We start from the raw sequence: 20,723 nt of genomic DNA on the forward strand, positions 1-20,723 counted from the left end.
ATGCTGCAGCCCTTAGAGACCTTCCTTGGCATCAGGGCCCTTGGTACTAGAAGTACCAGTTACAAGGGACTTATCTGGATGCCAGGGTCTGCCAATTGTGGATACAAAAGTACAGGTTAGGGAAAGAACACTGGTGCTGGGGCCTGGTTAGCAGGCCTCAGCACACTTTCAATTGTAAACATAGCATCAGCAAAGGCAAAAAGTCAGGGGGCAACCATGCCAAGGAGGCATTTCCTTACAAAGCCTTTCTCCTATCATCTGTCTGATCTAAAAAGCTCTCAAATTATCCTGGTGTGCATATACCGTGCCAAAAGTTAATGGAGGCTCAAAGAACCCTCTCACTAATTCTATATTATTCTGCTTAGCTACTCTACTCAGGTATTTACTTATGAGGACAAGCGAAAACACAACATCATGGTTAGAATAGAAATACTGAATGTACTCCTGGTTATAGCCTCTTGTTAGTAACAGGCTACAACTTATTCTATAAGTGAGAGGCAAACTGTGATAGATTACTCCTTCTTCGACTGATGAAGGAATCTGCGTGCACACATAACAATCTCTTGCATCTATCGTCTCAACATACTCAATAAGCTATAGAAGACATTCGAAGAACTTTCCCCTTGTGCATTGTCTGCGTGCAGATACTTCTCATCTTAGCTGCTCTTCTCTATTTCTGTTGATGCAGTAGTTGTCTCTAAAGCTGAAGTATGGTTTGCTTTGCTCTTGTCAAGAACAGTCATTCCCACAATTAATACCAAGTACAATATCATGCACACAATTGCCAAACCTACACTCATGTATTTATAGCACCTATTCTTCCTACCCTGCTGGCTGTTACTCATGTTCCATAAAGAAAAAGAAAGTAGAAAAGAAAAATAGATACTATGCAGCAAAAATAAAAGACAAAATGACCCTTTGTCAAAATCCGTAATATTGTCAAAAATCGGTTTAGCAGCTTGTGAAATCAGGTTTTCAAAAAGCCTTTTCTGGTTACTTTCAACAGTCTCTTGTACTTTCTCAATCTGTAGTTTCAACAGTTCAATTAATTGATTTCCTTCAAGTGCCAAAATATTGACCTGGAATGTCTCGATCAAAACAAAAAGACAAACATTTCCTTTGCCTATTTAGGACCAGCGTAACTTTGACATGCTATTCTCTTTCTTTTCAATTTTGGATCTCCATTCAATTCTCCTTCACTCAGGTCATCTCTCCTTGTCGTGTCTACTTCCTCTTCAATTGTTGTCACTGCAACTGCTTCCTTTCTCTTTGATTGGGACCCTTGGTCAATGCTCTTTCCAGTGTTGAACTTGAAATTTCTTCTTGCTCTGCAGGATTTTCTCTTGCCGGACCTGCGACTGGTTCCGGAGGAGTCAGACCACATTGGCTTTGATCCGCCTCAACTCATTCCCCTTCATGGTCTGACATTTGCTCTGTTTGTCTCTCAAAATCGTCTACTTCTGGGAGAGCCCTCCTCTGACTAGACTGTCCTGCTGCCTCGATTGAGATTGGCTCACTGTCACTCTCCTGTATGTCTTCTCTTTTGTCTCTCACAGGAGTGACTGAACCGTTCTCAACGTGCTCAGATCCGATTTCAGTTCTTTCTTCTCTTTCCAGCTCTGAGGTTGGTCTGGTTGTTGTTGGTACTCTCAACAACTCCTCTTCATTGTCCAAAAGACATGCCACTTTTCTCGTATGGTTTGCATGGATCCAGTTTGGAACTCCAACACACTTCACAGCTGTGGTAGTGATCAGAACTACCTGGAAAGGGCCTTTGTACCGGGGTTCCGAACACGTCTTCCTCATGTGTTTTCTGATCACAACCCAGTCATCAGCTCTCAGGTTGTGTTCTTGATCTTGAGACGGTTGCAGTGTGGTAGCTTCCACCTGATGAGAGAGAGCCAACCACATCAGTTAGACCTTTTTCTGTAGTCCAACACCATATCATCTGTTATATTTACAAGAGCATTTGCAGGAACTGCTGGCAACCTCATTGCTCTGCCCTTGATGATCTCATGGGGTGACAATCCTGTCTTCCTGTTGGGTGGGTTTCTTAGTGTCGTCAGAACTAACAGTAGTGCGTCTGTGCATTTCAGATTTGTGGATGCACACATTTTCACCATTCTTGATTTCAAGGTACCATTCATCTGTTCCACAAGTCCTGATGCTTCAGGGCTGTAACTACAATGTAACTTCTGCTCATTGTTTAAGGCTGCACACAATAATTTAATTACTTCATTGTTGGATTGACTTACTCTTTCTGATTCTAAAGAGATTGGAAACCCAAAACGTGATATCAGTTCCCTAAGCAGTAATTTCCCTACTGTGAGGCTGTCATTTCTTTGTGAAAGTAAGCTTCAATCCAATGACTAAAGATGCAGACAACCACCAACACATATCTCGATCCTCCACACACAGACATCTCAATAAAATCCATTTGCATTCTGCTGAATGGACCTCCTGCTCTTCCGATGTGGCTCACATTGACCGCTGTCCCTTTTCCCGTGTTCATTTGTTGACAAATGATGCAACAATGGCAAACTGCTTCAGCAACTTATCTAAATTTCGTATTGAACCAATTTTGCTTGAACAGTTGAATCATGGCTTCCCTCCCAACATGTGTTTGACCATGATACCTATCCATTTGAGTCAACAAACTGTTTAGCAAAACCAATTGACCCTCTTCTGAAACCCACAGTTCATCCTGTCGCTGAACTCATTTCATTTTGAACCATGATCGTTTTTCTTCTGTCAACATTATTTTGTAGTGTTTTCAGTTCTTCAAACATATCTATAACATTTAATGCACAACTTGGACACGTTTCATCTTCTTCAGGTAACAGTTCCCACTTATCCTTGAATGATTTACAGTTCAATGATCCTTACGACTTGATCCGCATATCCATTTCCCATTGAGACAAAATCTTGCGATTTCAGATGTGCACTGCATTTCACCACAGCAATCTTTTCAGGCATCTGGATAGCTTGCAACAACTCTTGAATTCTCTTACCATTTCTTACTGGTGAACCAGAAGAGGTCAGGAAACCTCTCTGCAACCACAACTGGCCAAAATCATGGACTATTATAAATCCATACTGGCTATCTGTATAGATAGTTACTTTAAGTTGTGCAGAAACATGGGACGCTCTGGTAAGGGCTACCAGTTCTGCTACTTGTGCAGAATATACTCCTCAAAGCCAGGACATTTCAAGGACACCAGAAATTGTGCACACAGCATATCCTGCTCTCAGTATTCCAGTATTGTCCCTTAGACAGGAACCATCAACAAAGACAATTTGATCATTTTCTTCCAATCTGGTATCTCTGATATCAGGTCTCGGTTTTGTGCACAGATCAGTTACTTCAGGACAATCATGCTCAATGTCTTCCAATTTCTCAATCTCAACATTTTCATTTGGGTGTAAGGTTGCCGGGTTTAGCACTGTACATCTTTTGAATGACACATTAGGTGACCCCAAGATGCTCGTCTCATAGCGAGTCAATCTGGCACCTGTCAAGTACTGCGTCTTGGTCCTTGTAAGTAAAACTTCAATGGAGTGAGGGACCATGATAGTCAGGGAACGTCCCATCACAATGCCTTCACACTGTGCGAGGCTCTGTCCAACTGCTGCATCTGCACGCAGACAGCCTAGTAAAGCTGCTGCAACTGGGTCCAAAGTAGCTGAAAAATATGCTATTGGGCGGTTTACACCTCCATGGACCTGAGTCAAGACAGACAAAGAACATGCATCGCACTCATGACAAAACACCGTGAAGGGCTTAGTGTAGTCAGGCTTTCCCCAAATCAGAGCTTTCCACAAACTCTCTCTCAGTTCAGAAAATGCTTTCATACAAGCCTGGTCTAACACTAAGGGGTCAGTGACTTCTTTGTGAGTCAGCTTCTGCAATGGCTTTGAAATGACTGAAAAGTTGGGAATCCATTGGCGACAGTAGCCTATCATCCCCCAAAAAACATCCTGACATCTTTCTGTGTGGCTGGGGGACTCATCGCAATATGGCTGTGACCCTTTCTCTGGACATTTTCCTTATTCCCTTCTCAGTATGGTAACCCAAATATTTCACTTCTTTTTGACAGTATTGTAATTTAATTGGAGACACTTTATGACCATTCTTTCCCAAATGGTTCAGTAAGGCAATCATGTCATATTTACACTATTCCTCCATTTGGGATGCAATCAACAATTCATCAATGTTCTGTACCAATGTAGACTAGAAAGGCATTTCCAAAGACCCCAGGTTCCTTTTCAAGATCTGATTGAATATGGAAGGTGATTCTAAAAACCCTTGAGGAATTCTACACCAACAGTAAACTCGATCCAAAAATTTGAAACAGAAGAGAAATTGACTATAGTCATGAAGAGACACAGAAAAGAAGGCTTGTGACAAGTCTATGACAGTGAACCACTCAGCATCACATGGAATCTGAAACAAAATCATGCTGGATTTGCCACTCCAGTACAACATTTGATCACAATGTCATTTATTATTCTCAAGTACTGGAAAATTCAAACCTTCCCACAGGGCTTTTTCAGTCCCATTATCGGTGAATTATATGAGCTTCTCAACACTTCTTTCAAGACCACTTGGTTTACAAATTCTGCAATTATGCGAGCAACTTTCTCAATGATATCCTGTGGCATGTGATATTGGGGAATCTGGGGGAAAATTGCGTTTAGCTTTACCGGAACTTGAACTGGCTCAACTCCCTTTATCAGGCCAATCTCTTTCCCTGTCAGATCCCACACTCTCTCTTTAACTGTTCCTTGCAAATCAGGGGGAAGATCCTTTTCTGTGAATACTGGAAAGTAACTAATCAGAGGGTACTCCTTGTTTATTGTCTCATACTCTGTCTCTGGAACTGGGTCATCCTCATCATCACTATTCGTCTGTATCTCAAATCCATCATTTGAGCAAGTAATTGAGCATCTTGTTTTACACAACAAGTCCCTTTCCAATAGAAATACTGGACTTGAGTCACAGACTACGAATTTGTGTAATCTTTTAAAGTTGCCAATTTTAACCTGGACTGGCTCTGTGATTGGATTGGTCAAATACTGATTTGCTACTCTTTTATAATCTGAACTGTTTTTTTCCTGAAAGTGGCAGGTTTGGCACTTCTGCAGTTCTCACTGTAGAGCGTGCAGCACCTGTGTCAACCAAGAAGGAAACTTTATGACCCATTACTTTTCCCTTCACATATGGACCTTTCTGATCTACCTCCAAGGAAGCTGCAAGCACACATTCCTCTTCATCCAAACTCTCGCTCACCCAATCATCATTTATTCCATTCTCACTGTGTAACGGGAATTTGTGTACTGTGTTATTACTCTGGTTCAACCTTTGACCTGACCTGTTGATGAAGCATCACCTGCTGCTGTTCCTTCAGGACTTGAGGTATTTGATTTTGCTGTCTAGGTACCATTTGAACCTGCTGTTGCACTGGCTGCAACTGTGTCATCTGTAGACGTGGCATTTGCACCTGCTGCATGGGTTGAATATTTTGCATTTGATTCACATTATTCTGAAAATTTGGATTATGACCTCTCATTCTCGGTCCTCTCATGTTTTGAAACAACTTGATGTCACTTGTTTGCTGAACAACACCTTCCTGTACCATCATCGGACACTCCTGCTTCCAATGTCCGACCACTCTGCAAGCGTGACAAGGCAACAATCTCTTCATTCCCGGCACATCATTTTGAACCATTACAGTACCCAAATCAGGACTACCGTTTCTGTCTCCAATTTCTTTTTGACCTCTGTCTCTTGGCTGTTGCTGTTGCTGTGGAAAACTTCCCTGCATCCCTGTTTGTGCCGCTTTGATGTGCATAACCATCGCTTTTTCTTTCAACTTTCTCTGCTTCAACTCAGTCCCCTCAATACAGCACTTTGCATACTGCAATACCTCATCAATCATCTTTGCTTGCCAGCAAATCAAATGACTCCTAATCATCTGGCTAATTTCAGATCTCAATCCTTCCATAAATCTAAACACAAAATGAATCATGTCTTTCAGTTCGATTGTCTCTGTGCCACTGTAATGATTAAATGCCTGCAACAATCTCTCATAATATGCATGTAGTGATTCCTTTTCTTTCTGCACTGTCCTGTCTATTCTCTGCCAGTCAATGTTTTTGGGCAAAATTCTTGTTTTGGAAAATTCAGTCACTTTGTAATAATATTTCATTACCTCGGGAGATGGTGCACCTGTATTAGGATCTCTCTCTGGTTACTTTGTCAGCCAGTCTATACTCCTTTTGCACTCCATCCATAAATCAGCTGGAACTACTATCTCTAATAGAGTGTTCAAGTCCTCTCACAGGCATTTTGCAAGTTTCACAAACCTGTCTGTCTGCTTTTACCAATCTACTGGCTTCTCTCTTAACCTGGGATAATCATTTGTGAAGGACAGTGTGAGAAAACAGGGCTGATTGCAGAGGCCCCCTAACTTTTTGCCCCCATTTTCCACTTTTTGCTGGTGTTTTCCTGACTCTGATGGTGCCCTGGGTACTGCTAACCAGTCCCATGGCCTGTGCTCGGTGTAAAATGGATATGCAAATTAGGCTAATTATAATTGGCTAAGTTAACCTACCTATAAGTCCCTAGTATATGGTAGGGCATGTAGGGACCACAGCATAGGTAGTGCACCCATAGGTGCACTGCTGAGGTGCCCAGTGTCATTTTAAAGGCAGGCCTGCCTTGCTGGCTGCTTTTAAATTAAAGTTATATGCAAATTCGACTTTGGAATTAAAAGTAGTTCCGAAGTCTTAAACTACCTTATTTTTACATATAAGTCACCCCTAAGGTGTGCCCTATGTGCCCCTAGGGCTGGGTGCCATGTAACTATAAGCAGGGACTTTATAAAAATAGTTTTATAAGCCCTGGTGAGGTAAAAACAGCCAAATTCGTTTTTCCCTCATAGTAGTAAATGGCCTTCATAGGCTAGAATGGGGAGACTTCATTTTAATTTTTAAAGTCTCCTTAAATGATGCATACCAAGAGTTTGGTATCAAATTAATTGTTGTAATAAATCCCACAACTTCCGGTTGTTGGATTTAATATAACTTGTTCAGGTAAAGAGTTTTAAACTTTACCTGAAAAGTTGCCAATTTCAGCCCTGCATTGTTTTTGCTGCTGTGCTCTGATTGGCCAGCCTCGAGCAGCTTGGCCAAGCTGCCTTGATGAGGTGTGAAGTGGCCTGGCTTCACACAAAGGAATGTGCCTGTGGGAAGGAATCTCCCCTCAGCAGATGCTGAGGCAGGAAGGGGGAGGGCTGCCAAACTGGTCTTCAAAGGCAAAGAAGGACATTTGGAGCAACCAGCAACACCCCCACATCCTGCAACCCCAGACAACTAGGTGCCCCCTTGATTAGATTAGGAGAGGGCAGGAGAGGGGTGTGTTTATTATTTTTAGCCACACCAGTGGGTGGGCTCAGCCAGATGTAACCTCCAAAAATCAGATTCAGCCATGATGGATTTTTGGAGAATGTTGCCTCCTGGGATTGATTTTTGCCACACTTCCCAGGAAGTGGTCATCACAGGGGGAAGGACCCTGCACCTGATTGGAGAACCAGGACCCCCCTGCTTTTCACACAGGAGCAAGGATAAAACTGGCAGACCTGCACCCACACCTCAGTTCCCTACCACATCCAACAAGGAAGAACAACAGAAGAAGAAGTACTGCCCTGCTGGACCCCTGGCCTGCACCTGGAACCTGCACTCAGATGGACTGCACCAGCTGCACACTTGGGCTTCTCCACAAGAAGGACTTTGCCTGGCTTCAACTGGTTCAAGGAGGGACTCCCTGTTTGCTACAGGTGAAAAATTGCTATCCAGAGTCCCCTGCACCAACTCCTGAAGAAAGCGACCAGCTGACCACTGTCCAGTGGCCAAAAAGGAGTTTGCGCCAGGTGCATTCTGGGAGTTGTACTCCGCACCCCCCAAGGACCATCTCAGCACTACTGGACCCTTGGGGTGAACTGTGGAACCCAAAAGAACCTTAAAAGGACATCTGGGAGAAGCCCCAGAAGTTTGGAGAAGTTTGGACAACTTTTGTAAAAAAGCTCTATAGAGGGACCGACCCGCCGCGGCAACTCTAGCCGGCTTGCCTCAACCGCGACCCGGCCTGATTTGCTGGTTCGTCCCGGTAAAGAAAATCTCTGAAAAAGAGACTAAGTCCGAAGGTAAAAAGTTGACCGGGACCTCCCAGCCAGCGTTTCCGAGAGGGGCTCCATGGACGTCGGATCAAGATCCAGGTTTACCCCGGTCGAAGGATTTTCACCTCGAAAAAACGACTAAGTCCGAAGGTAAAAATCTCCACCGAGGATTCCAGCATCGCGTATCCGGAGAAGGGCTCCAGGAGGTCGGATTGGACTGGCAGGTTCGTCCCGCTGAAGAAAATCTTTGAAAAAAAGACTATGTGTGAAGGTAACATTTTAACCGAGGCCTCCCGCGGCCTGTAGCCAAGCAGGGCTCCATCGCGGTCGGCCTGAAACTTTGACTTTGCCCCGGTCGAGGTGCAACCAGATGACCCGATTGGCGCTTTTCGTTTCTAGGCACTAAAAAAATAATAATTCTTTAAAAATTCATATCTCCGGTTCCCCTTATCTCATTTTGGTGTCATTTTAAAGATAAAAATATAATCTATTTTTATAAATTGGTTTTGGATTTTTAAACTGTTTCCTGTGTTTTATTTAATTACTGTTTGGTGATATTTGAATGCTTTACACTCTGTCTCCTAAGTTAAGCCTTGACGCTTGTGGCCAAGCTACCAAGGGTTGAGCTGGGTTTGATTTACTGAGACCTAACTGGACCTTAGTGGAGGTTAGTGGCCTATTGCTAAGTGTAGGTACCTACCTGCCCTTACCAATGGCCCATTTTCCAACATTTTTGGTGAGCAGTGGTGGGATCCTGTACTTGTGTTCAGTATCACGTTACAGTTTTAAGTAAAACAAATTAAAAATCCTTTAAATTGTCCTAGTGCAAAAATTGTTTTTCATTTTTAATTTGGATTAATTTCAATTATTGAATTTTTGTGATTTTTCTAAATTCTTGTTTCCAATTTTTGCAATACGTTTTTATTGACACAAAACTAGGGAACCATGGAGCTTGATCTGGCTAGCCTACCCACACTGACAGTAGTCCAGCTTAGGGGGTTGTGTTCTGAAAGAGGGTTGCCTGCAACCACTGACCTCAGGAAGCATGTCCTGATCAAATCCCTGACAGCATGGGCTGAGGCCCAAGAGGTAGACCCAGAGGAAGCTCCAGAGGAGGGAGAAGTAGGGGAGGATGCTAGCTCTAACCACTCAGGGGAGGGAGGGCATCTGAGCCTAAGTGAGGATGAGGAAGACCGGTCCTCATTACATACAGTCACTAGGGGCAGACCCAAAGCTAGTTGGGGGAAGGGGGTCCCTTCAGGAGGAGAGAACCTGTCCCTCAGAGAAAGAGAGCTGGAGGCCCAGCTAGCTTTTATAGCTTTGGAAGCACAGAAGCTGGCCCTAGAAAAGAGGAAGTGGGCAAAGAAAGAGAAAAGAGATGGTGGCAGCGACAGAGAAGTTGAGGTGTCCATGGGTGTTTTTTTTCCCCCCAGATTACCCAAGGGGGTGGTTCCTGCTTATGTAGAGGGGGATGATATAGACAAGTGGTTGGAGGACTTTGAGAGGGCACTCCAAATGAGAAGGGTTAGGCCTCAATACTGGGGTTCCCTTTTGTGGGAGTTGGTCCCCAACTCAGGGAGGGATAGGCTTCTGACCTTAAGGGGGGAGGAGGCAGATTCATACCCTAGTATGAAGAGGTGCTTAACCAAGAAGTTTGGTCTGACCCCAGAGCAGTATAGAATGAAGTTCAGGGACACCCAGAAGGTCAGTACCCAGTCTTGGGTTGACTTTGTAGACACCTCACTTAAGGCACTAGAGGGCTGGATTATTGGTAACAAAGTAAATACTTATGAGGGGTTGTACAATCTGATCATGAGAGAGCACATCTTGACCAATTGTACCCAAGAAAGGTTACACCAGCATCTAGTGGACTCTAAACTGGCCAACCCCAGAGAGATAGGGGAGGCAGCTGATGAGTGGTTGAAACCAGGGTGGTTGTCAAGTCCCAGGAGGGAGACTCCAAGAAGGGGGGGTCAGGTCCCCAAAAACCTAAGGAGGGAGGTGGTAAGCCCACCACAGAGACTCCCTCTGTACCCCAGAACCCTAAGAAGGAGGAGAGTAAATCCCACTCCCACTCTGACAAGCAGAGACAGGGAGACCCAAGGTTAAAAAAGCTCTTGGACAGTAAGGCTTGCTTTGACTGTCAGCAGACAGGTCACTTCAGAGGAGATGCAGCCTGTCCAAAGAAGGTGGTTAGCACTGGGCTGTCCAGTGTAGCCATGGAGGAGGACTCCTCAGATGATGAAGTCCTCCTAGCATTGAGCTGGGAGACAGGACCAGATGGTAAGCTGGTGATCCCTGAGGGTGGGAGTAGGCACTTCCACCCCATAGAGGTGAATGGGATCCCTACCACTGGCCTGAGAGACACCTGTGCCAGTCACACTATGGTGAGTGACCGGTTAGTGACCCCAGACATGTATGTCCCAGGAGAGACCAGGAAAGTCAGGATAGCCACAGGGGAGGTCACCTCCAAACCTGTAGCCATAGTGCCCCTAGAGAGGGAGGGTATCCTTGACTGGTTTAGGGTGGTAGTCAGTGCTGACCTCCCCCTAGATTGTATCCTGGGCAATGACCTCCCAGAGGTGAGTCTGCTCCCAGATGGGGCGGTCGCCCAGGGCGCCCCCCAACCCAAAGTCCTGGGGAGTCAGTCCCTACAGTTAGGAGACAGGGGTCCCCAAGAAAAGGAAAGAAGAAAAGGAAGGGTAGGCCACTCTTAAAGAGAGTTCCAGGGAGCCAAAGGCCTTCTGCCCCAGTAGGGGGGGAGCCCAGAGTTGGCACTGGTGAGGCCTCACCTGACCCCAAGGAAGTCCTGAGTAGTCAGGCAGCTGTTCAGATGCAGGGTGTTGCCCCTGCACTGACAGAAGGGAGAGTGGAAGGAGGGTGTCTGCCACAGGAGGTGGTAGCCCCCCACTCTAGACAGCAAGAGTGGTGCCAGGACCCCACAGTTGCCCCTAAAGCAGCTCAGCCACCTGTCAGTGGAGAGCTTAGGGTGTGGTTCTGGGTACTGACAGTTGTCAGTAGCCTCTGCTGGGTGCTAGCCTTCCTGGCAGCACTGTACTTGGCCTGGGAGGCAGACCCCAGGGCCAATAGCAAAGTAGGCCCCCTGATCCTGTTGGTCATGGTGGGGTTGCTCAAGTGTTGGGTGACCTCTTTGGGTAAGCTAGGTGTTGCCCTAGCAAAGTTAGGAGTAGGGGAGGTGGGCACCTCACTACCCAAGTTGGCAGAGAGAGAGGAGGAAGACCCCCCTAGAGGGAAGTTTCAGTTTGAGATGGGTCCTTTCACTGTTGGGGTGGGTTCACTACCCAGAGGGAGTGACCCTGACAGGAGGATGGAAGGCAGAGTGGGCCCTGCAAAGGGACAGCCAGTTTTCTTCACTGTCTTCCTCGCCTAACAAGCCAGGAAGACTCTCCCAGGGTTGGGCTGAGTCTCCTGGGCGTGTGGGCTGGGGGGGGGCTTGTGTGAGAAAACAGGGCTGATTGCAGAGGCCCCCTAACATTTTGCCCCCATTTTCCACTTTTTGCTGGTGTTTTCCTGACTCTGATGGTGCCCTGGGTACTCCTAACCAGTCCCAGGGCCTGTGCTCGGTGTAAAATGGATGTGCAAATTAGGCTAATTATAATTGGCTAAGTTAACCTACCTATAAGTCCCTAGTATAAGGTAGGGCATGTAGGTTTAGGGACCACAGCATAGGTGGTGCACCCATAGGTGCACTGCTGAGTTGCCCAGTGTCATTTTAAAGGCAGGCCTGCCTTGCTGGCTGCTTTTAAATTAAAGTTATGTGCAAATTCGACTTTGGAATAAAAAGTAGTTCCAAAGTCTTAAACTACCTTATTTTTACATATAAGTCACCCCTAAGGTGTGCCCTATGTGCCCCTAGGGCTGGGTGCCATGTAACTATAAGCAGGGACTTTATAAAAATAGTTTTATAAGCCCTGGTGAGGTAAAAACAGCCAAATTCGTTTTTCCCTCATAGTAGTAAATGGCCTTCATAGGCTAGAATGGGGAGACTTTATTTTAATTTTTAAAGTCTCCTTAAGTGATGCATACCAAGAGTTTGGTATCAAATTAATTGTTGTAATAAATCCCACAACTTCCAGTTGTTGGATTTAATATAACTTGTTCAGGTAAAGAGTTTTAAACTTTACCTGAAAAGTTGCCAATTTCAGCCCTGCATTGTTTTTGCTGCTGTGCTCTGATTGGCCAGCCTCGAGCAGCTTGGCCAAGCTGCCTTGATGAGGTGTGAAGTGGCCTGGCTTCACACAAAGGAATGTCACTTCTGCTCCAGTGGACATGAACAAAATTCCCTCCAGGAATCTTCTCATTGGTAAAAGTTTCACTGGATCTTTACCCTGCTACGCATTTGCAGTAAGATCCGCAGAATCCTTTTCCTTTTATCTCTCTTCTTTACCAATCTGCCTTCCCACTTGTCTAATGGTCCCCATGTCTGGACATTATGAAGTAACTGTCTAAGGTGTGCTTTCATTCCTGCAGATCTCATGTGTTCAAAATCTTTTGAGTCAAAATCTAACCTATAATTCCTCTTCAAATGTTTTGTTTTCTCTATCTCCATGCTGTACTTTTCTGCCAAATCTGCTAGCCTTTGATGCACATTGGTCACTTCCCTCGTAATTGTCAGGCACAGGTACCTCAATTCTGCTTCAGTATAGGATTCAACTCTGTTCACACCCACAGTTCCTTCAGTGAGCTCACCATCTTCCATCCCTAGTCTTGTATAGTTCAAATAGTCTTCTCCTCCTATAGGGGCACTCTGTGGGGGTTCAGCTTGTCTAACCATTCATTCAGTTGTTTGGCAGTCAAACCTTGCAGCAAAATGTTGTTAGGCTTAGCATTAGGCAACAGTTGCACAACTACATTTGGAGACTGCGGTGTCAGTAATTTCAGGCTGTGACTGATATTTGACCCTTTTACAGTGTGCGGAGGAACTCCGAATGGACTAAGGTCTAGCAATGATCTTATTCCGTCAAAGGTCTGTCCCACAGGAGAGACTATTCGAGTACTCTCATTGAGCCCTCCCCTCATTGAATTCTGACTCAGGATTTCCTGTCCATTTGTACTGTTATTTTTCTGGGCAAACAAAAGTACAATATGGCCAATTGTGATAGGTACAGACATAGCATCTGGGCTTGGTCTGACATTCGGGTTCTGTGGGTGCATAATTCCTGTATTCTGGCTCATCAGTACAGACATTTCTGTCTGTGTCCCTGTTATAGGAGTGTACTTTGGCATTGCTTTTGGCTGCACTTTAGGCAGTAAGAGTGGAGTCGGCTCTGTCTGAACCAATGTTGGTTTTGGGAAAACCTGTCCTGTTGGTACTATTAGGTTTGTGGCAGTTTCCACAATGGGTACATCAGGGTAAATCCTACGGACATTCTGCTGTGGCATCTGATTTTGTGCTACCGGTGTAGTAGGCACATTTAGACTGCTCTTCATTGGGCTCTGTGCCATACTAGTATTAATCTGCACTAGACTAGTCGCCATGTTAACGGTGTCAGTGCTGAATGATTACTCTAGTGTTCGGACTGCTCTCTTGTGCTGTATATGGTAGGGGACGATTTTTCAATAATTGTAAAATAAACTCATCATTATCTGACTCTTTCTCAAGTGTAAAAGATCTCCTAGACTCCTTTGATCTCCTCTCCCTACTTTCACATGGGCTTCTGTTTGTCTTTCTTGTAGCCTTCCTTCCTTCTCTCTCGCTGTCCTGTGTAATTGCAGGATACAGCTTAATCCCATGTGAAGTCTTGGTTCTCCAAAACCTCTGCTCACTGTCCCATCTAACCTCCGCTAGTGTTTTCTAAGCCTTTCTCATCCTCCTCTCAAATTTCTGTTGCTGCCTGGCTACTAATTACCAGATTGCTAATGCCTCGAACTGTGCTAGTCTTGGAGGAGGTTTCAGGTCATACAGCACCCTCCTCAGATTCTCTAAGCTCCTCAAATTAAATGTTCAGTGGGCAGGAAATGCTAAACTCCCATCTTTCTCTGTCACTTTGCACCATTGTTTCAGCCAAAGACATGGCACAGCACCCTTTTCTTCAATTACAATGTAAGCTGGTGTACATTCTGGCGGTGAAATATCCCCAGTACTCGTAATGTACATATCTCCTCTTAAGGCACTCTTTAAAGCTTTGAAACATTTCATTTTTGCCACCTGTATTTCATTCTAAATCAAATCAGGAAGTGACTTTTAATCCCAGAATCCTCTTCATCAACCTTCTCAACCAATTGCGCTTCACGGTTGTCCGCCAATCCATGCGCGACCCTTCTCACTAACCAACCTATCCCAAGGTGGCTCCACTGACGTCACACTCACATGTACTGCGACTGACAAAGTCCTCCCACACTTAGATTCACACAAAACTAATGCACACTTTCACCAGTTTCTCTTACCAAATCTGTGAATTACTATGCTCTTTGTAGGAGACTAACTCTTACCCCACTACCATCTCTGGGAAAACCTGTTATTCTTTGCTTACTATCTCTAGGGCCAAATACACTTTATGATGGGCCCTTAAGGAGCCAAGCCATGTACCAGGCCTTTATGATGGGCTCTTATGGAGACAAACCATTTACCGGGCCTTTATGATGGGCTCTTAAGGAGACAAACCATCAAACTCTGCTATCATCTCTGTCAGCGTGTCTGACCTTATTTGGTTAATTTACATTAATTTATAAGGGGGCGCGTTTGTAGGTCGTTGACTGCGCTTCGAGTAGTTCCCACCATGCAACCCCATACCAATACAAATCAACAGCAGTAGCAATCAATAACCTCGACAATCATCAGTCAGTAATTTCCACACATCATGACCTTTCAGTCACGAATAACCACACCTTTATGTATCAGTTAGAATTTTTATTTTCCCTATATTAACATTTTTAATATCACGTAACTTAGTCTCAAAATCAAATGGTAAGCATACAGAAGCAATACTGGCTGACCAAATCTCCTAAAGAATCACATTTTAACCAAAGCTTGGACAACTACACATTCTAAGGTTACAGTACAAAACAATAGCAAGAATAACTGTGCAAACAAAATTACATACATTTAGATTCAGCAAAGAAAAGACATCAACTGTTATTACATGTAACGAGCATCACCAGTGAATACCCTACCTAACCTTCAGATTAGAAAGCATGTTTGGACTTCATGCAAAAAATGTTGTCAACACAAATTTGGAAAACATCTAACTATGGCTCTATCAAAATTAGCTTTTGGTACCTAGGGACAAAATCAAATAGACATAACAATCAGTAACAGCGTTTTATACCTCACCTCAGTATGGTTCAGCAAGCTGTAACAGTCCTCGTCAACTGGACATCAGTTCGGTCAGCAAAGCATTGGAATTCAGCATTCAAGTTCAGGAAAGAAATGTCTCAAGAATAGACATACAGAATGTCGCTTCTAGGCAACAAAGTTAAGGAAAGTTAAGCATGTCTTCTGTCGGGACGTAAAGAAAATAATACCAAAGAAGTGGGCTCTCCTCTCGGTGCAGTCTGGCTAAGTTAGATTTCCTAAAACTATTTCCCACATTTGCTATTGATCAAAGAATTGTACATTTACATTTAGTCCAATGAAAGTAGAACCCCAAATCTAAGAATTTACTCGTGCACAGTTCACATGCCGATGATTGGCTCCTCTTCTCCTGTTCTCATCGTTGGGCTCGCCAAGTATCAATATTGTATCAGCTTATACTTCAGTCAGTGCATCCATTGTCTTCTCCTAGGAAGGTCGCCTTCACGCACACTAAGTTATACATTGTATGTCCAGCTAGTACAGCATATTCTAGCAAGCAGTTCTCATGGGAAAGAATTTCAGCTACAACCATTCGGTCAGTGTAGTGGAAAATCACAATTTAATTCCATAAGCAGCCATTTTATAAATCGCCTAAGAAATGCAGCTTGACATGAGGCCGTGCAACTAGGCCCAAGTCCTCGCTGATTAATAAAGCAAATTCATGATACATAGGCCCATATTTATACTTTTTTAGCGCCGCATCTGCGTCATTTTTTGATGCAAAAACGGCGCAAACTTGCAAAATAAAATTGTATTGTGTAAGTTTGTGCCGTTTTTGCATCAAAAAGCAGCGCAAATGTGGTGCTAAAAAAGTATAAATATGGGCCATAATCTTTAATATGACAAATTACTACATTAATCCAAGCATGAGCTCCTCATTTTACATTAATGAGCTGTTAATAAGTACACTTCGTGAACATTGGCGGCCACTCAAGTTGGCACCATTTCAAATGTGTGTATTCTTTCTCTATGTTAATTTATTTTCTATGCAAATTCAACACTCAGAATACATGAATAATCATTAGTAAAATTCAGCGTTAACATTATCCCACCCGTTGTCTCAGGTGCTGGACAGCTCCTACTCCATGTTCATAAAAACAAAATAGCTAGTGCAGGAAGTAAGGATCCTTGTTTTCTGCAGGGGTTCAAATGAATTGACTTCGCCAAGAGAATCACCTCTGGAAGTTCAGGGTAGCTATAAATACATTGCTCTACCAGTAAGCATTTCTTACTCATCAGCGTGATAAACGTCAGATGCAAACAACCAAAATCATAAAGATGCCTCTGGATGTATACTAGCTGTAAACAAAATGCAAAAGAAAACAATTAAAGTGTTCTCTCTATGCAGGGCAGGTGCCCCTCTTACTGAGTCTTGTACACATCAAACAAACAAACAGCTGACAGGACACACTGCCGCAGGGACATTTCTGCCTTGAATCAGCTGCCTCTACTCACAGACTGGCTAGTATTCCCTAATGAGTGACCTCCTCCTCTCCTGGCTTTGGCGATTCTGGTCCCAGCACAACCTTGTCAGCGGCTTTAGTACATTTTAGGCTTAGCTCAGAACTCGAGAGTTAGCTCTGCATGCAAGCCTTCTACAGAAGTCACCCCTGCCTTCCTCACTGGGAGACTCCCGGATTGGCCTGACATTGCAGTAGATATGAGGTCGTTTTCTTTTTAGAGAAACGGCCCCCTAACTAATTAGGTCACTGATGGGACATTGTGTTCTCCTAACCTTAAAGGTCCATCCTGTATCTTTCCTTGAAGTCGCTTATTTTTTTTTAGTAATACTTCTAGAGACACAAACTCCTTAAAACCTTGAAAACACTATTATAATACAAAAGTACCAGGTTGTGGAAGAGTGACATGTAGACATCTAGTTGCCTGACATGCTTTACTTTATGAAATCATGTTACAACTACATGCTATTAATCCTATAACCATAGATATGGCAGGCGAGCTACTGTAATTGACCCGGGTGTCTAATCTATCCATTGCGTTATAAATTAAATGTAATCTCATTACACAATTACAGCATGCCCTCTGCGTGCTACATTTTAAACCATGCACTTGAAATGTGATTTCATAACAAGAGAGAAGGGAGCATGTAGTGCTGTCTATGTTGACAGTCAGCCAATAGCTGAAATCTTGTGTTGCAACGACAACATGGCACTAACCATCTTCTAAACCACCTGTTCTTCTGTTGTGCTGAACAAGCATGGAGATACTGATGACAGGATTGGCTCTCTGCTGCAAAGTGGCTCTTGACGTAGATGATATGCCACGTTAATGTGCATTGCGCAACTGTCTGAGAAAAGCACAATGAATACCACTTTTGTTAGACCTCCATAGACGAAAGCAATCCGTATAGCCTGAGCAGAATTGAGCGGCTCTACTGAGCTCAAACCAAGCCACACTGTAAAGAGAGCACATGAGGAAGACAACCTCTGCTTTGGTGTAGAAAGATGGTTATAACATAGAAGACTGGGGCACAGTCACACAACCTCTTCTTCCTCAGTGTCTCCACTTCTGTATGGGTGTCATGTCTGTCTGATACTCTCTCTCTTCACCTGGCTACTTTCCTTTCTCAGTTTGTTCCACTCCTCACAGCTTTCTCTCGCTCTGCTCTGTCTCACTGTTTCCAGCCAGCTTGCTAGCGCATCTATGTCCCCATTGTTTTTGATGTGCTGGCTATCCCTCTGTCATTTGTTGTGTTGCACTGTTAGTAATACTTGTTTAGTATTCAAAAGTGGAAAGTATTGGCTTTACTAAGGCTTGTTTTCTAATGGGTTTTTGGGGGGCAGTGGACAAAAGTGCCCATCCAGGTGATTGGGGGAGTGATATAACCCAGGCCACAGCTGGACTGTTTTTTAGCTAAATTGAAGTGATAGCCCTATGGCTATATAACCAGCTTATGTTACAGTAAACCATCACCATTTTTGTTAAATATGACAAAGTGGCTGTTTGGGTAGAATATCGTTTTGTGTTTTCCCTGGTGCCAGCTGTGTTCTTAATGGCAGAAATAGATGACTGCATTCAGCAGACGATGCACCTGCTGCAAGAAGCAGGCCAGTTGGATTTATTGGTCCCGGGGGCTCAGTCAATGGCCGACCAACAGGCAGAGTGCAAAACAGCCCAATGACAAACAAGTTGGCCAAAGAGTGGGATGGAGCTGTGACATGGAGGCAGGTTGCGCCTGTAATTCCGGTGACTGCAGTGGAGGCTGCATGGGCCAACATCACCATGGCGGTAGGCAAGGATTCGAGGGACGACCCCTCAATAGTGGGGGGGAGAGGCCCGTTGAGGAGGATGCGGGCTCAGGGAGGAAGAAAGAGAAGGCTGCAGAGGTTAAGGAGATATCAGAGGAGCTCACCGACTGGGGTGGCGGCCCCAACGGGAGGAAGCAAGACTGTGGGGACACTGAGGGACACTGGAAAGAGGGATATGGTTGTAGAAAAGCGAGGGGGCGCACATGGGGAGCTGCTACAGTAGTAGTGGGGGCCTCTGGGGAGCATGATGATGGAGGACCAGAGTGAGGGCCAGAGGAGCCACATGAACCTGCCCAAAGGTCCTGTACTTTGGCCCTGGAGGTACCCTGGGGATTGTGTGAAGGTGGGGGATCAAGGGGTCACGAGGGGATGTGGGAGGCTCCAGTAAGCATGGGAGGGATGTCAAGGACAAGAGCACATAGGCTGGAAGGGGTCTTCACCCAGGGGTGGTGTAAAAAGCAAGTGCAGGGCACATCGGCAGAGGTAGATGTGCTCATGGAGGCTTCAATGGCCAAGAGATAGCCCGCTGTGTCTTTGGCATGTGACGGTTGGTTAGACAGGGCCCTGGGAGATTTGTGGTTTCCAGGTGCATCATGTCGGTGGATGAGCGATCATGGGAGAGCCTAGTGCAGCTCCTCACCCCGAGGTAAAGATAAGGCAGGGCGCAGCCAGCTGGAGGGTGTTGTAGGATGTCACCACCACTGCCAAAGAAAGGTCTGGTGGGGTCTCTGCAGTGTGTCATGATGAAAAGTGCAGTGCATCCCCGGAGCAGAGGAGGACACGATGGCAGGAGGACCATGACAGCACTTCCAGGAGGGTGTATCACGGTCCCTTGGCAAATCGCAGAGTTCGCAGGCTCATTTCTGTGTGGAGGGGCACAGAAAAGGTATCCACAGGTTGACACACAACTCAGTGTGCATGATTTAGGAACAGATAACACTCAGTTAGACTATGGTGAAATAAGCCTGAAGGATGGAGAGGTGGTTGCTGTCGTGGCTCCAGTAGAGGAGGAGCGCTAGTAGTGGCAGAGCTGTGCAATCAGGGGATGGGGGTACAGATAACTTGGTTGTGCCTAGTATTTTACAGGACTTACCAGCTGCACAGAGGAGGTGTGGCATGAAGGATGGTCTTGGTAAAACCTGCAAACTGGTTAGGCAGCAAGCTCCCTAGTGGACACTGACCTTGAAGCTAGGTAAGGGCAATAAGCATGTCAAGGTGGTAATGATCTCCATGGATGTGGGTGCAGGGGGGGAGCATGCCCAGCGGTTGCATGAACCTCAGGAAAGGTCAGTATATAACAGACACAGGGGTGGGTACAGAAGACATGGCGGCAGTAGGTAAGAACGGGGCGGTCATAGCCCCAGAGTCAGGCAGTGCAGGAGGCTGAGGCTACTGGGGAGGGCAATTCAGAGAGTAGTCAAGCTAATACGGATGGTAAAAAGGGTGAAGGGTCATGTCAGGCGGGAGAGGGACCCCAGATGGTAAACGGGGTGGAAAGCAAGGAACTGAAGATCAAGAAACTGTCATACATAGTTGTTCATTAGAACCTTTTGGAGACAACTGCACTTGATTACTGAGGTATTAACTGACAGACTACTGCTGTGTTGAAGTATATGTTTCACTCTACATATCAGAATGATTTACTGAAATTGATGAGAAATATTTGGGAACTCATAGCAAACGTTTCCCCGTTTCAGTTTTCTATGACAAAAGAAACTCTTCATTTGTTAGTTTACTGCAGCATCGCCTATAGGAAATTTCTTTCAGTTTTACAGCTTTGATTCTGTCAATATGTCATCCCTGTGTCCCACACTTGTTTAAATACAGAATGTTAGCACTCTAGGTGTTCATTAGAACTCAGTGGATAAGCTGCAACTGATCACTAGGATGTTAACTGACAGACTACTTCTGTGTTAAAAGTACATCTTTCAGTCTGCATGTCAGAATGTTTTACTGGCATGA

Source organism: Pleurodeles waltl, chromosome 1_1, assembly GCF_031143425.1.
Source record: "Pleurodeles waltl isolate 20211129_DDA chromosome 1_1, aPleWal1.hap1.20221129, whole genome shotgun sequence".
Lineage (NCBI taxonomy): Eukaryota > Metazoa > Chordata > Amphibia > Caudata > Salamandridae > Pleurodeles > Pleurodeles waltl.